Here is a 14967-nt window from a genome sequence, read left to right as displayed (position 1 = left end):
CAACACTCATACACACATTCACCACAACACGCATACACACATGCATACACACACATATACACCCTTACATTCATACACACACTCACTTCTACAGTCATACACGCCCACAACCACATATACACACGTATATACACAGACACAGACAACACCCACTCACACATGCACACACAACACCCCTCACTCTTCCACCCCCCTCCCCTGTTGGGCGATCGACTTACCTGGTCCAGGGAGGAGGTCATCCGACAGGGAACGGGCGCTTCCACCTCCAGCAGCGGCCTGCCATCAGGACACGGCCATGCCATATTATTGCACATAATACGGCAGGCGGAGTCCTTGTGGTGGCGCGAGGCAGGTGATGGAACCACCCCAGCACCTCCGCCCGTCAGCACGACTACTACTGGATTTCCAGCCGTACTCGTGATATGGTGGTTGGAAGACTGCTAACACTGGCAGTCTTCTGGTGCCCGTGGCTTTGGCGGTCTTGCAATAAGACTGCCAAATTCATAATGGGGGTCCCTAGGAAAGCTGCAATAGGGTGTAATGTCGCAGTCGGACTGCCACTTAGGTGGCGGTCCGACCGCGACCTTGGTGATCTAGTCACCGCCAGGGTCATAATGAGGCCCATTGTGTTTGAATTTTATTTTGAGGTTCCTATACTGTTGGATAGATTAAGTCATTCCATTTAGGATGTTTTATCAGTGAATTTGAACTGTACATATTTAGAGACTTTGTGCTGACTTTGTTAGGGAATTAAGAAGATAACTGAGGTATAGATGAAGGAGCGTAAGGTTGTCCTTTAGAAGATCATGGAGTAGGTCTGAGGAGGACTCACAAACACTTTGCTGTTGTTCATCGCTCGAAATTTAGAATGTTGTCTATTTGAGATAGTGGGGTACAAGAGGATTTGTTGGCAAGGACAAGGAGTGCTAATGAAATGAAGAAGAAAAGGACTCCCCTGTATGCAACAGGATCTGGGAGATACCCAAGGGTGTCCTGATGTTTGTTTGGTGGGATGAAAGTCTGATGGGAGTTTCCAATTCCAACTGCACATGGAAGATTGAAATCTACTGGTGTTGATGACGTGGATTCTCAAAGGTGCTGCAAGGTCTAAATTGATATTCATTTATTTAGACAAGAGCAGAGCCTTTCACCATTTTACTAGTGCAGATTCCCCTGAGACTTAGAGAGACCTTTCCATTCTCAATCTGGTTGAGTGGCTTTATGCTACAGAGAGGTGTCTATCAGAACTTCTACTGAGTTTTCTGTTATGCTGACACTTTTCCAATTCTTTCTATGGTCCTACATTTCCTGAGAGATAATTAGGATTTCCCCTATAGGTTAGTTAGAATATATTGAATAAATTAGTTTTCAAATGATTATACAAGAGGACTGAAACTTGTATAATGGCCATCAGATTCTGTTTCCCATCCTTTGTATTGCTGCAACCAAGATTCTTGTATGCCTTACACTTGTATGATTTAATCGGATTCAACACTTTACTTCACCTTTGTTGATTCTGTATGATATAGCATGTTCTGCAGACTCATTTACATAAGGTTGGCCTTAAAATTCTAATAAACCCTCGTACTTTAATCTCTAACTCTGAGATTGAATGTGTGACCAAAAAGACTATGTTAATTGATTAGAAGTGTTGACTTTGACTCCCTTTACCCATAGGAACTTCTAAAAAGGTCTGTTGAAAACAGAGAAATCAGAAAATTGGCCTTAAGTGTTCTCACTACCACAGGCTTTGGTTTGATATTCGTGGAGTTGTCCAGGCTAATACTAAAGTAGAACAACACAAACGTTACTTTAGCTTGATCAGAAGCAAAATGTTAAGGCTTTCCTATGAAGTGCAAACTGCACTGAGCCATGAAGTCCTGGAAACAATGAGGGTCTCTGGAAAACTTTTCAGGTGGTGCCAGCACTCCCTTCCATTTCAGAGTCAATTGGATGAGTAATGGGATTCGTTCCTGCTCCTCTGAATGTACTGGGAAGGTTAATCACCTGATTCATATTTTAATAGGAAACAGTGCTTTAACCGAGAGACTTCAAGATCATCTTGGATCTTACTTAATGCTTAACCTCTGACCTCTGACTTTTTTGGGCTGGAGAATATGTAGCGATGACAGTACGGTGAACATAAGGATGTATCTATCTACTGGTGAAAGAACATGAACTAATAAACATTTAAACGGTCTAGGGGGAATGTGATACCGAATGAAAGGAATTCGGGACTGATCAGTGGCAAGCAGATGAGATGCTGTACTTGTGCCCCAGGCGTACCGTGCGTCCCATTTAGGAACTGAAATAAGATGGAAAGTCACTGCAACTCCGAGAAGGAGAAAACCTGGGGAAAATGGAGCCAAACTGACACGAGGGTAATAAGGTAGGTAGCAGGTTAACAAAATGACAAAAAAAAACAACAAAGGTAAAGAAATGGAGGAAGTCGAGTGCGAACTGTAACGAGGAGTGAGGAGGCAAAATATAATATTGAGAAGTCACAACGGCTGATTTTGCTAAACAAGGGGGTTCTATACCAGTTGCTTCGATGTCTGCCCTTCTTGAAGGGAAAGAGAGCCTGAAGATAGTGGCCCTAAAGTGGCAGAGGCGGCACACCTGACTCCGGGAAATGTAATTGTATTGATGCAATTCTGTATCTTCCACTGTCCCATGAGTCATCTCCTCCAGCTTTCCATTCCTCTTGTGCCTTAACCTGTCCTGTGATCTGACTCGTGTCTGGCCACCAGCACAGGGATGGGCACAGGGCCTGGCCAGAGATGAGTCTCAGTAGCCAACACACATTGCTTATGGCCAAAGGATTTGGGTAGCAGTTGTTTGTGCCCATAGAGGGTTGTGAGCACGGCCTGGCTAGATGCTAGGCCCTGGCACCATCTCCACCTATGAATGGATGCCATGCGCAGAAGGGGTCGGCTGCCTGTGGCCGGTTGGGCGCATGGCCTGGCCATTGGCAATAATTGGTGAACATAATTTGTTTCAAAACCATAACCAATCAAGTTTTTAGAAGAGTTTCATTAAAACCTGTTTCGTATATAAAAGATTACAGATGAACTGATGGATACTGCAGATTTTGTAAGGAGGTATTTTATGTATGCAAACATGTTTGACGTTCTTCTGAGTGTACGGCGAGGTGACATTTTTCAGACTTTTTTTACAGGCTCCTTAAATATGAGTGTGTGATATTACTTTGGGTATTGAATCATAAGGGCTGGTGCTGTTGACCTCTAAAATTTGGATTACATTAAAGTGCATGTTTTACAGATGTAATTCATCATACTGTATATTGTGCACAGTATTAATTTGTGGTCAAATGAGTTTCATGTTCATTAGGATGTATGATGGAGGTGAGATTTAAAGTTGCGGTAGTACGGCAGGCGGTAAACCACATTAAGGGAGCACCCTAATTTGGGAATTTCTGGTCATGTTAGGTTTGTATGCTCTAATTACTATAGCCTTCACTCTCAAGCTTAACTTCACTGCAACTTTAGTGTTATTATAGTTGATTTAAAACGTTATCTATTTATGTATATCTATATCAATAAACGCAATGAAAAATAATCCACAACGCTCTCTCGAGTTAGTGAAAACACACATTTTTACTGCTTACATGATGCGTTTCGCCCGACAGATGGGCTTGTTCACATAACACCACCATATTGGCAAACCCATTTAAACCCTAGTGATATCACATAGAAACATAAACATGGGACTAACTAGTCCCACTTGTGGTAGCAGACATCTTTGAATAGGTTATTGTCCTAATGTGTTTACCTCACAATCATTCATCATATTAATCAATTTATTCAGTGCAGTAGACAATTATATATATATATATATATATATATATATATATATATATATAAAAGAGACATATTATGAGTGCGTGTGCACTTGACAGTGGGTCTTGGGGTATCTGATGAGAGGAATGTGGGCATCTGATTGTTGGAGTGTGAATGTGGTGTAATGTTTGATGGCGGGTGTGTGGGTATTTGATGATCTGATGGCATAGGGGAATATCTGCTGGGGTTTGTGATTGCAATTTTTTTTATTTATATCTCTCAGTGTGTGAGATCCCTGCTTCGTTATATACAACGTAATGTGTGTCATCTCTTGCACAAGAAGGGATAGGACAGGGCCAGCTTTAGGGCAATGCAACTGGTGCCACCACACTGGGTGCCGAGCTACACGAGTGATGCCTTTTGAAATGTCCTATGGAGATAAAAACACCTGTTGCTGAGTTTGTTGATGCCCCCATCATTTTCAGGCAATAGTAAAAATGTCAAGATAATTCTGGTTTTAGAGCCGAGACAATCTGTGAAGCAGCTGTCATGCTACATATGTCCTCGAACCATTCATGTATTCTGCTGACTGATGTGCCTGCTGGGCATAAATAGTGTTTTGTCTAGTCACAGTTTTGGCTCAGCATAAAGTAGTGAGAGGGTCCATGTGCTTGATGCGAAGCATTTCTACCATGCAAATGCCAGAATTGTATTTTATGTAGATAGGTCAGTGGGTTACTGCTTTTATCACAGAGATGCTTTTGTTACTTGTACATTTATAAGGCACAATCCTAATATAGCCCAGTGATGTATCAACTGACATCGAAGAGCTGCATGCAAACTGCAAGACATAGGTTAAAAACAGTTTTTTCCCCAAACTTTTATTATCCTAGGCTTTCTTTGGGTAGAAATACACTCTTATTAGTAAAACCAACACCAACCACGGTGTTATATTTTAAGTTTTGGGTTTGTGCTTCTCCAGGCTAAGCACTCATAAAATGTATTGCCTGCCAGTATGGATGATATGTCTCCTACACCTTCTAGTCCTTGTTGTCTTATGTAACACATCTGTAACATTGATTTACACACCATGATTCATTGTCTCTGTTTGAAATGTGTAATGTAAAGGGCTCTGACACCCTACATTGGTATGAGTAGCACTATAAAAGAAAATGAATACCTGCGATAGAGGGGCCGTGAAAATATAAGGAGCACTGTTTGAGGGTGGTAGTGAAGAAATTAGTGGAGAAGGACTTTATGGGGGCGTCAACAAAGATTGTTGTACTGCACATCACCAGGACTAAAGCCATCACTGGGAGAGGGGATCTTCCCACTGATGTACCCCACAGTACCTAGGATTAGGATAGGTTATATTTCTCCTCTCAAGGCCAGGGGGTGAACTCTTTGACATTGATACCTTGCCCATGAGAGGAGCTGGGTTGTACTCCTCCCACACTATTTGCAAGAGTGCGTGGGGCTATAACATGCCCCACATCTAGTTGAAAGTTGGGGGAGTATATTCACTCTCACCTTGGCCAATGGGAGAGGAGAAAATAAGACCTTCTCCATGCCCTCTTGCCACAGGCGGGGCAGTGTGTATTTTAACCCAAACAATGTCAACCCCCTTTGTCTTGCTCACAGGTAAGACAGGCTTAAAGCCTCCCACACCTGGCCCAAGGGTGTGGGTCTCCTTTTGTTTTCATTTTTGTTGTTTTGGGTAGAAGGCAGTTTTGTTTGCTCATCTATGCCCTACCAATCATCTTGCACATTGGTGCGGGCAGCATTATGAGCATAAAGCCACTCATCTTTCCCAAGTATGAGAAGATTGTTTTCCTTTTATTAATTTCTTTTATGTTTTGTCTTCTGCCTTGCCCACTAGGGTGCTTACACCTGGAGTTGGGTTATGAATCTTTTATAGCTTCTGTCTTATTCAAGGGCCAGCTGTGTATGTTTGTTAGGAAGGATAGTGCAATGTGTCTCTCCTGATGTTGGTTAATATCAGGAGAGATTAAGGAAAATCAGTGAGTGGCCACATGATGCTGACATTTTTACCAAAATTTCTGTTTCAGTATGAAAACCTAGCTTTTGTTGTACTTACAATGTCTGCAAGAATAAAAGGTCCACTGCCTAACCTTAGGATAGAGGCTTTTTGTTACCCCCTCCAAAGGGAAAAGACTTATTTTTAATCTCTCGCAAAGTTTGTGACCATTGGGAGAAAATGTTTGCCATGAGGTTGTTTGGACACCCACAACATGTCTACGTGGGCTGGATGTACTTGGCTGGGCAGAGATTTAGGGCAGTATGCCCCCACTTCATCCAAGTGTGGAGTACTTCTTCAATTCTTTCTACATTTAATGACTGCACTGCTTTGTCCAGTGGTGGAGCGGGCATTAATATCCTTATGCCATCTCTGCCTTAATCACCTCTGCCTTCTCAAAATCAAAAGGGATAATTTAATAGGCATATGTGCATCTGATTGCTTGGGAAGACAGGACAGATGCAATTTGCCTTGTTAATATATGGCTTATAAAAATGTTGGCCACGGAGAATCGGAGCAGCTTGCATCTCTTCCAGTGTTTTGTTCCCATTAGTGAGCAGATGAACTTCCCACCTTGTCCAGGGGGGGAAGGGAGATGTAAAACAAAATTAAAACAAGCATTGTCAAAGCCAATGAGTTTCGCCTATACAAGAGTTATTGGCTTAGGCAATGTGTTTTACCATGTTGTACACCAGTGTGGCTGCTGTTCAGCACAGCTAAAAGTTAGAGGCATGGAGTGTCAGAGTTGAGTGGTGGAGTAGAGCATCATAGAGTTTAGTGGCAGAGTGTGTGACAGAGTGGGTGGAGTGGGGTGGAACAGGGTGGAGTGGGTTGGAGAGGACTGAGGTAGTGGGGATTGGATTAGATTACAGTGGGGTGGGGTGGACTGGATTGGGGTAGGGTGAAGTGGGGTGCATTGGTATGTGGTGGTTTAGATTGGAGTAGCACAGATTAGAATGGAGTGAGGTGGATTGGTTTGAGTGGATTAGATTGGATTGGGGTGGGTAGTTTGGACTGGAGTGATAAGGCTGGGTGTGGTGGATTGGATTGGGGTAGACTGGAGTGGAGTGGAGTTGATTAGATTAGACTGGAGTGGGGTGGATTGGATTCACTGATTGGATCGGGTGGATTGGAATGGAGTGGGGTGGGAAGAAATGGACTGGAGTCGGGTGGATTAGTTTGGAGTGGGTGGGCTGGATGGACTGCAGTGGGGTGGACTGAACTGGGATGGACTGGATTGGGAAAGAATGGGATGGACTGGAGTAGAAAGAGGTGGATTTAAGTGAGTGGGGTGGATTGGAGTGGGGTGTGGTACAGTGGGGTCGATTGTATTGGAGTGCAGTGGATTTTAATGAGGTGATTGGATTGGGGTGTGGTGGGCTGCAGTGGAATGGATTGGATTGGAGTGGGCTGTGTTGAACTGGATTCAGATGGATTGGCGTGGGGTGGATTGGAGTGGGGTGGATTGGACTAGGGTAAATTGCAGGGAGGTGGGGGATTGGAGTGGGATGGGGTGATGGATCGGATTGGTGTGGGGTGGGGTGGGGTGGACTGAACTGGAATAGTGTGGGGTGGATTGGAATGTAGTGTAGTCGAATGGCGTGGGGTAGATTGGATTGGCATGGGGGTGAATTGGAGTGGGGTAAAATAGATGGATTGGATTTAGGTGTGGTGAACTCAACTGGGAAAGGGCGGATTGGACTGGAGTACAGTGGGGTGGTTTGGAGTAGAATAGGGTGGATTGGAGTGGGGTGGAGGAGATTGAAATGGGGTGGGGTGGACCTGGGTGGGGTGGGTTGGACTGGGGTCGGGTAGATTTAGAGTGGCGTGGATTGGAGTTGGTGGATTGCATTGAGGTGAGGTGGATTGGATTGGCATGGGGTGAACCAGAGTGGGGTGGACTAGAGTGCAGTGAACTTTACTGGGGTAAACCAGACTGGGGTGGATCAGATTGGGGTGGATCGGATTGGGGTAGATCGGACTGGAGTGGAGTGGATTGGACTGAGTGATGCGGATTTGATTGAAAGGGGTGGATTAGGATGGGGTGGGTTGAATTCAGTGTGGTGGATGGGATTGGGGTGAGTGGGGTGGGGTGGAATGTGGTGGATTGGACTTGAGTGGGGTGGTTTGGATTGGAGTGGGTTGGATTGGATTTAAGTGCGGTGGATTGGATTGGAGTGGGTTGGATTAGTTTGGTGTGGGGTGGATTGGGTTGTGTCAAGTGGATTAATTGGAGAGTGGTGGACTGGTTGGACTTGGGTAGATTAGGGTGGTTTGGAATGGGGTAGATTGGACTAGAGTAGAGTGGATTAATGTGGACTGGATTGGACTGGAGTGGAGTGGATTAAAGTGGATTGAATTTGAGAGGGATGGATTGAGGTAGTGTGGGTGAAGTGGACTGGAGTGAGGTGGACTTGGTAGCAGTGGACCTGACTGGCGAGAGGCGGACTGGAGTGGGTGGATGAGGTTGGACTTAATTGAAGTGGAATGGGTTGAATTGGGGTAGGGTAGGTTGGATTGGAGTGTAGTGGGTTGGAATGGATTAGGGTGGGGTGGGGTGGATTGGACTAGAGTGGAGTGGATTGGATTGTACTGGAGTGGACTGGGGTGGAGTGGATTGGTATGGGGTGGACTGGATTGTAGTGGGATGAATTGTCATGAATTGGAGTGGACTGGTGTGGGGTGAATTGGGATGAAGGGTGATTGTATTGGGGTGAGGTGGATTGTATTGGAGAGGGGAAAATTGGAGTGTGGCAGATTGTTTTGGGTTGGAGTGGGGCAGGGTAGAGTTGGGCAGGTTGGAGTGGCAATTTGAAATGGATTGGAGAGGGGCAGATTGATATGGAAGGAGTGGGGCAGATGGGAATGGGGGTAGATTGTTTTAGATTGGGGTGGTTACTCTTTAACAAGGGAAAAAACGTCATGGGAATAGAAGGACCCAGGGTAGCTCAAAATGTTTTGATAAAACACAACAGTCCTTCATCTAGTACGTAAAGTAAAGCAGTTATAAATAGGAATCCAATTAGACCTATTAGTTTAATCAACAGTCATTGGTAAATGCATTACGTTTCGCATATGTGATTGATATATATTTTTTTTTGTTGTAAGATTTAGCTGTATGAGCAGTTGTGCAATATAAGTTGCTGAAACTTCATAAAAGTGTTATGACTTGTTTATTGAGAAAGCCAATATATTGTGCATTAACTGGTGGTAATATAATGTGGAGAGATTAGGTAAAAAGCGGAGGACAAAGAAAAAAAACATGCAGCAGCTAAGCATTTTTTGACAAGCGTGCCACACTTGAGCACGCTCATGAACTAAATTTGCAAAAAGCTGTAAAATGCTCTCACCTACCACACAGCAGCATAACCAGGAGAGAGAAATAGCTTTCTTTCTCCTTGTTACTTCCTCTTTCAAGGTATGATGCATTTTGCGTCACATATTGAAAGAAGAAATAGTTTTTGTATAGAAAGGTAACCCTTCCTGCACAAAAACAATCCTGCCTTAGTGTTTGCGCTGGGCAGCACCCAGTGCACCAGCCCTAGGAGTGAGCAGAAGTGCACCATATGATATTAGATATAGCAGTCTCTTCTCTCCCTTTCCTATTGTGTGGAATTTGCCCCCAAGAGTTGACAGGCATGTGATTGCCCCAAAAGCAGAAAATGTGATCCAACTGCCATGTTACCGGGGTGAAAAACAACATTGTATGAGTGACCCTGATAATTTATTAAAATATATAAAAATATATAAATAACGCATTCAGGAACTGGGTACAGGCGTTCTTGCCTGGTAAGTCTGTCTCTTGTTTACTGCACCTGAACTCCATAATGGCAGTTTTCATACATACGTTTTTTACTTATTTTTTCTTGTTCAGGTTATGTCCAGGTCCTTTGAGCCGTATTATTTATTCAGTTTTTTCTCCTTGATTCAGAACTAGTTTGACTGGGTTGGTCATTTACCTTTTATACATGTACATCACTATCTTATCTTGTTTATTGGCACCATGGGGTGGCAGACATTTCTTGCATGGACACGTGTGATGGATAATGGGCTTCACACTCATTGTGTCGGTGAATTGGTCAATCGCATGCCTGTGTTTGCTTACACTAGTATTGTTCAATTACTTCAGTAAAATAGGTTATCTGTATACACGTGTCTCCTGGCTCCTGCGCACATGCATGTATTCCGTGTAAATCCTCTGCGCCTGATTATTTATGAAAGACAATCTCTTGTGTAATTAATTTGTCTTATTTTTTCTCTTTCTTATTTTTTCCCCTCATTTATTCTCTTTTTGTTTGTTCAATTTTCTTTCTAGATTTCGCCGGCACTTGCAGAATTAATTTGAAATGTTCTTACTCTCAGACCAATCCTTGTCTCCTGATGATGATCTTTGTATTGTCTTAAGGATTGAAACGTAGTCGACTAAAGTACAAAGACTCTATAAAACATTGTGATATGCACATGAGCTTTGCTACTATACACAGTGAGGATAATTAATTTGATATGAGTTTGTCACGTATCTGAGCCAGAGCCACTGTGATCAAAATATGATTGCTATTCACTGGATAAGAATGACTATGGTTTCCAGTCTTCTTTTTGCTTTGATGTTTTTTCATTTTTGATTCTATGGCCCCTTCTTTGGATTTCTACCAAATAAATACGGATGTGTGTCTATTTGATGAAACTGACAGGTCTGACTGGATTATTATTCATATTTGTTTTACTTTATGTACTAGTTGAGGGACCGTTGGATTGGAGTGGGGCAAATTGCACTAGGGTGGATTGGAGTGGTGTGGATTGGAGAGGGGTGGATTGCGTTGGTGTGGGGTAGATTGGATGCAGTGGGGTGGATTGGATTGGAGTGTGGCGTATTGTTTTGGATTAGAGTGGGGCAGATTAGAGTGGGACAGTTTATTTTGGATTGGAGTGGGAAGGATTGTTTTGGATTGGAGTGGGGCAGACAAGAGTGGGGCAGATTGTGTTGGACTGGAGTGGAGCAGATTGGAGTGGGGCAGATTTCATTACAGTGGATTGGAGTGGGGTGTATTGGGATGTTGATGGGAGTGGACTTCATGGGATGGGAGTGGGGTGGTTTGAAGTGGTGTGAATTGGGATGGAGTGGGGTGGGTTGGATTGGAGTGGTGTGTTTTGTTTTGGATTAGAGTGTGGCAGACTGAAGTGGGAGAAACTGTTGGAGTGGAGTGGGGCAGATTGTTTTGGATTGATTGTGGAAGATTGGAGTGGGCAGATTGTTTTGGATTGGAGTGCAACAGATTGCAGTGGGGCAGATTGTTTTGGATTGGGGAAGACTCTAGTGGGGCAGATTGGTTTGGATTGGAGTGCAACAGATTGCAGTGGGGCAGATTATTTTGGATTGGGGCAGATTGGAGTGGGACAGATTGTTTTGGATTGGAGTGGGCTAGGTTGGAGTAGGACAAATTGTTTTGGATTGGCGTGCAGCATATTGCAGTGGGGCAGATTCTTTTGGAATGGGACAGACTGGAGTGGGAATATTTATTTGGATTGTAGTGGAGCAGAGTGGAGTGTGCAGATCATTTTGGAATGTAGTGGGACAGATTGTTTTGGGTGGGCATGAGGTAGATTGGAGTGGGGCATATTGTTTTGGCCTGGAGTGTGGAGAACTCGAGTGGGGTATATTAGATTGGGGTGGGTTGGGAGGATTGAAGTGGGGTAGGTTGGAGTGGATTCAGGTGAGTGGTTTAGATTGGAGCGGGGTGGATTGGTGTGGGGTGAGATAGGGCGGATTTGGGTGGATTATAGTAGGCAGAATGGGGTAGGGTTGTGTACGAGGATGGCAGATTTATGACTCGAGACGGCAGTGTTTTCGGTTTCAAAGAACTGTCTTTTATTGTTCTTGAAACAGTATAAACGGTAAGTATTGGAGACAAAGTTGTTGAGAATAGGTAGATTATGGGGTTATTTTCTTGGTTGACTTCTTAGCTCGTCTTCTTCTCTTCTTTCTTCCAGTACCTCGCGGGGAGCGTGGAAAAACAAAAGAGAATAGGTACGGTAAGTGGGGAAGAGGTTTTAGGCTTACTCTCTCTTCTTTTTCCCTTCTCTTTCCCTCTCCTTCCTTGTCCCTGTCTCGGTTGTCTTCTTTACTCCTTTATTTCTTTCCCTTGGTTTTTTCCTCTCTTCTGATTCTCCTGAGCTGCTTTTTTTTTTTTCCTGCCTTTTCCCTCTTTTGCGTCCTGAGTAGGTCTTCTTTTCTCTTGTATGTTTTTTTCCGTCTCTCTCTCTCTCTCTCTCTTAGTTGTTTTGATAATAACTCAAGTGGACTTTTCCGCTGTCTTCATTCCCTTTTCTCTTTCCTGCGTAAGCTCTATCTTCTTGGTGCCTTATTTTCTGTCTCTCTTTCCTCTTTACTCTATATACCTGAGTTTAGTGATGCTTTCTTACTCCGTTCCTGTTACCATAAACTTCCAAATCAGTGCTCCCCGTCCCCAAAGTGCCCGTTTTCCTTTTTTTTTCCCCCTCCCTTCCCCGCTCTTCTCCACCTCCCTCCTCCCTTCCCCGCTCCTTTCCCTGTTCGCGTATCCGTACCTGGGAAGGCCACGCTTCTCCTGAAGCGTGGCGGCTCAAGAGCAGGCTCCCCGGGGCCAGCGGTCTTCCGTTCCCGCTGTGGTCCTTCTGCTCCAGACTGCCCCGTAAACACACTCGTCCGGCCGGTGGTCTCCGTGATACCGGGTTCCTCGTCCTCCTGCTCCTTCCACTCCTTCCGCTCCTCCGTTGCTACCGGTTCCGGGATGTTTTGGCTCCAGCTCACGACACCCACTAACATAAGAGAAAATCCACTTTTAACCTGCGGCCGTTCCCGCGATTGCTGTAACCAACCAACCAAAGCGTCGGAGTCTCCATTCGTCTCCAGGTCATTTGTGGCAGAGTCAGCACAAGCAATGGAATTGTGTGGGTCGGGTCGGAGCGACCCATCACAGGTTGATTGGGGTGTACTGCATGATTTTGTGTTAAAGCATCATTTCAGAAATTACACATAATAAAGAAACAATGATGCTGTGCAATATTTAGAACACCATAATCGTCATCTTTTGAGAACAGGGCCCACAAGCAAAAAACAAAAGAAAACATGAGTTCAAAGTGAGAAAAGACTTGGCAAAATGAAGAAAGTTATCTATAAAAATAAAACTTTGCAATTTTGTTTGTCTTGGTGGGTGCGCACATTTTTGCCCATCCCACGTCTTGTGTTTGCAGGGCACTAGAAGTTAAAAAGAACAAAATAGTACCTCAAACACGTCGGGAGCAGCAGACTGACACTGATTATTTTGAATCAATCAGTGCTTGGTCCCTGCTAAACACAGCGGAACAAAAATGATGCTTGGCCTTCTAGGATGAATTACAAGGCTGTATAGAAAAGTGCCACACAAGTCAACACATGGTAAGTGACAGGCGGGCTCCAAGCCCTTCACTGTGCACAACAGAGTCTCACAAGCGAGACGTATGCACTCACAGGCCATGGATGATTGGGGTAGCTGCCAGCTTCCTCTATGCCATCTTCTCAACTGCAGAGTGCAGGACTGGCTGCCATCTGCCCAGCTCCTCTGCACCCCTGAGCATTTTGTGGGGCACAGAGAAGTAGGGCATGCATATTAACAAATGCCTTGTCCTGTTTTTTGCTTATTAATTGTTTTTAAAGTATTTGCTAATGTTCACCAAATGCTTTTTTGTATTTTGTGTAAAGCTCCCCTCCCCGGTCTTAATGAAGTAAGCGGTGGGGGGAATTATGGATCCCTCCCACCAACATTTCCTCTGGCAAGAAGTGTTAAGAGCCCTTAGCTCCCTCACCACCTAAGAGCCAGCTGGATTATACCAATTTAATCCTCCCAGATCAATTTAGGAAACCCCACCCACCCCAGGGGAGGGGCGCCTCAAGTTTGAAGATCACTGGTGTACAGGTATCTTTATATCTTCCAACTCCATTTTGCTCTTAAGAGCAACCCATAACTTGATCACACACCCGTAGGTACTGGAAGTAGTGGTGAAGAAGGTGCTGCATCACCCCCAAAACAATCTTGCTGCAGATCAGAAGTTGAATGTGCAATAAAAAGGCCTCTACATTTTGTTTTCGTTTTCTCACACTTACTTTATGTTCCATGTTGGAAGACAGAGGTCAAACGTCAGACAATGTCTTCTGGCAAATTGCTGCTTGTTCTTTTCATCTGGAGAATGGTTTTTACTTTTCTTTACTTTCTCTGACTGCAAAGTGAAAGGGCTTTGTAATGTGAATTATGTGATAATGTTGCTGTGTAACAAGGACTGTGAAAAGAAAGATGTAGGATATCCCATTTATTTATTTCTAACACAGCAAAATAGTAATACTTATAATAAAGCTGTTCAAATATTTCAAAATATATCACCATCAAGGAAAGCAGAAACGGGATACACTTTTATTTCATAATTCTAAAGTGTGACAGAAACAGGGATTTTGATAGGATCAAACAAATCAAGATACTTGTGTGCTAAGCAACTTATAAATGTTCGCTGAAACCTGATTTCCACACATTATTGTTTGTGCACCATTTAAGGTTTATCACTAGAACTGCTTGTCTGTTGCAAACTTAGTGACCATTTCAAGAGGTAATTTCAATAGAAATTGTGCTCTTGTAAATGACGACGAGCATATGACACCAAGCTTTAGTCATATTTTTGCAAAAATGTGGTCCGAATTTGACCACCTGCTTTATACTACACTCTTACTATTCTACTAAATGGGTGTGGCTAATTTATTTCACTTGTTTTTTGCATGACGCTTGGTTTTCACAATCACTTTGAATCCAATGATGATATTGATAGCAGCGTCGACACTGTGAAAATGTTTCCAGCACAAATGCACCCAACGAGCACCATTGTGGAAGTGCAATATTTTACCACCCCTTTCTTGCCAAATGATGGAGTAAATGTTCAAGTTTTCCCTGGGCTTTCGAATTTTGTTCAGCTTTCACCTTGCTCAAGCATGGAGAAGCGTTTCTGCCTGTCCCTTTTCCTTGTCCAAGTGAAAACAGCACTATTATTTTAACCCATAACCTATAATCCCATGAAATATACCAGTTATAGATAGATGTACAGTCATTCTTATCTCCAACGCACTGCTCA

Source organism: Pleurodeles waltl, chromosome 2_1 (genome assembly GCF_031143425.1).
Source record: "Pleurodeles waltl isolate 20211129_DDA chromosome 2_1, aPleWal1.hap1.20221129, whole genome shotgun sequence".
NCBI classification, from domain to species: Eukaryota; Metazoa; Chordata; class Amphibia; order Caudata; family Salamandridae; genus Pleurodeles; species Pleurodeles waltl.
This window is presented reverse-complemented; position numbering follows the sequence as displayed.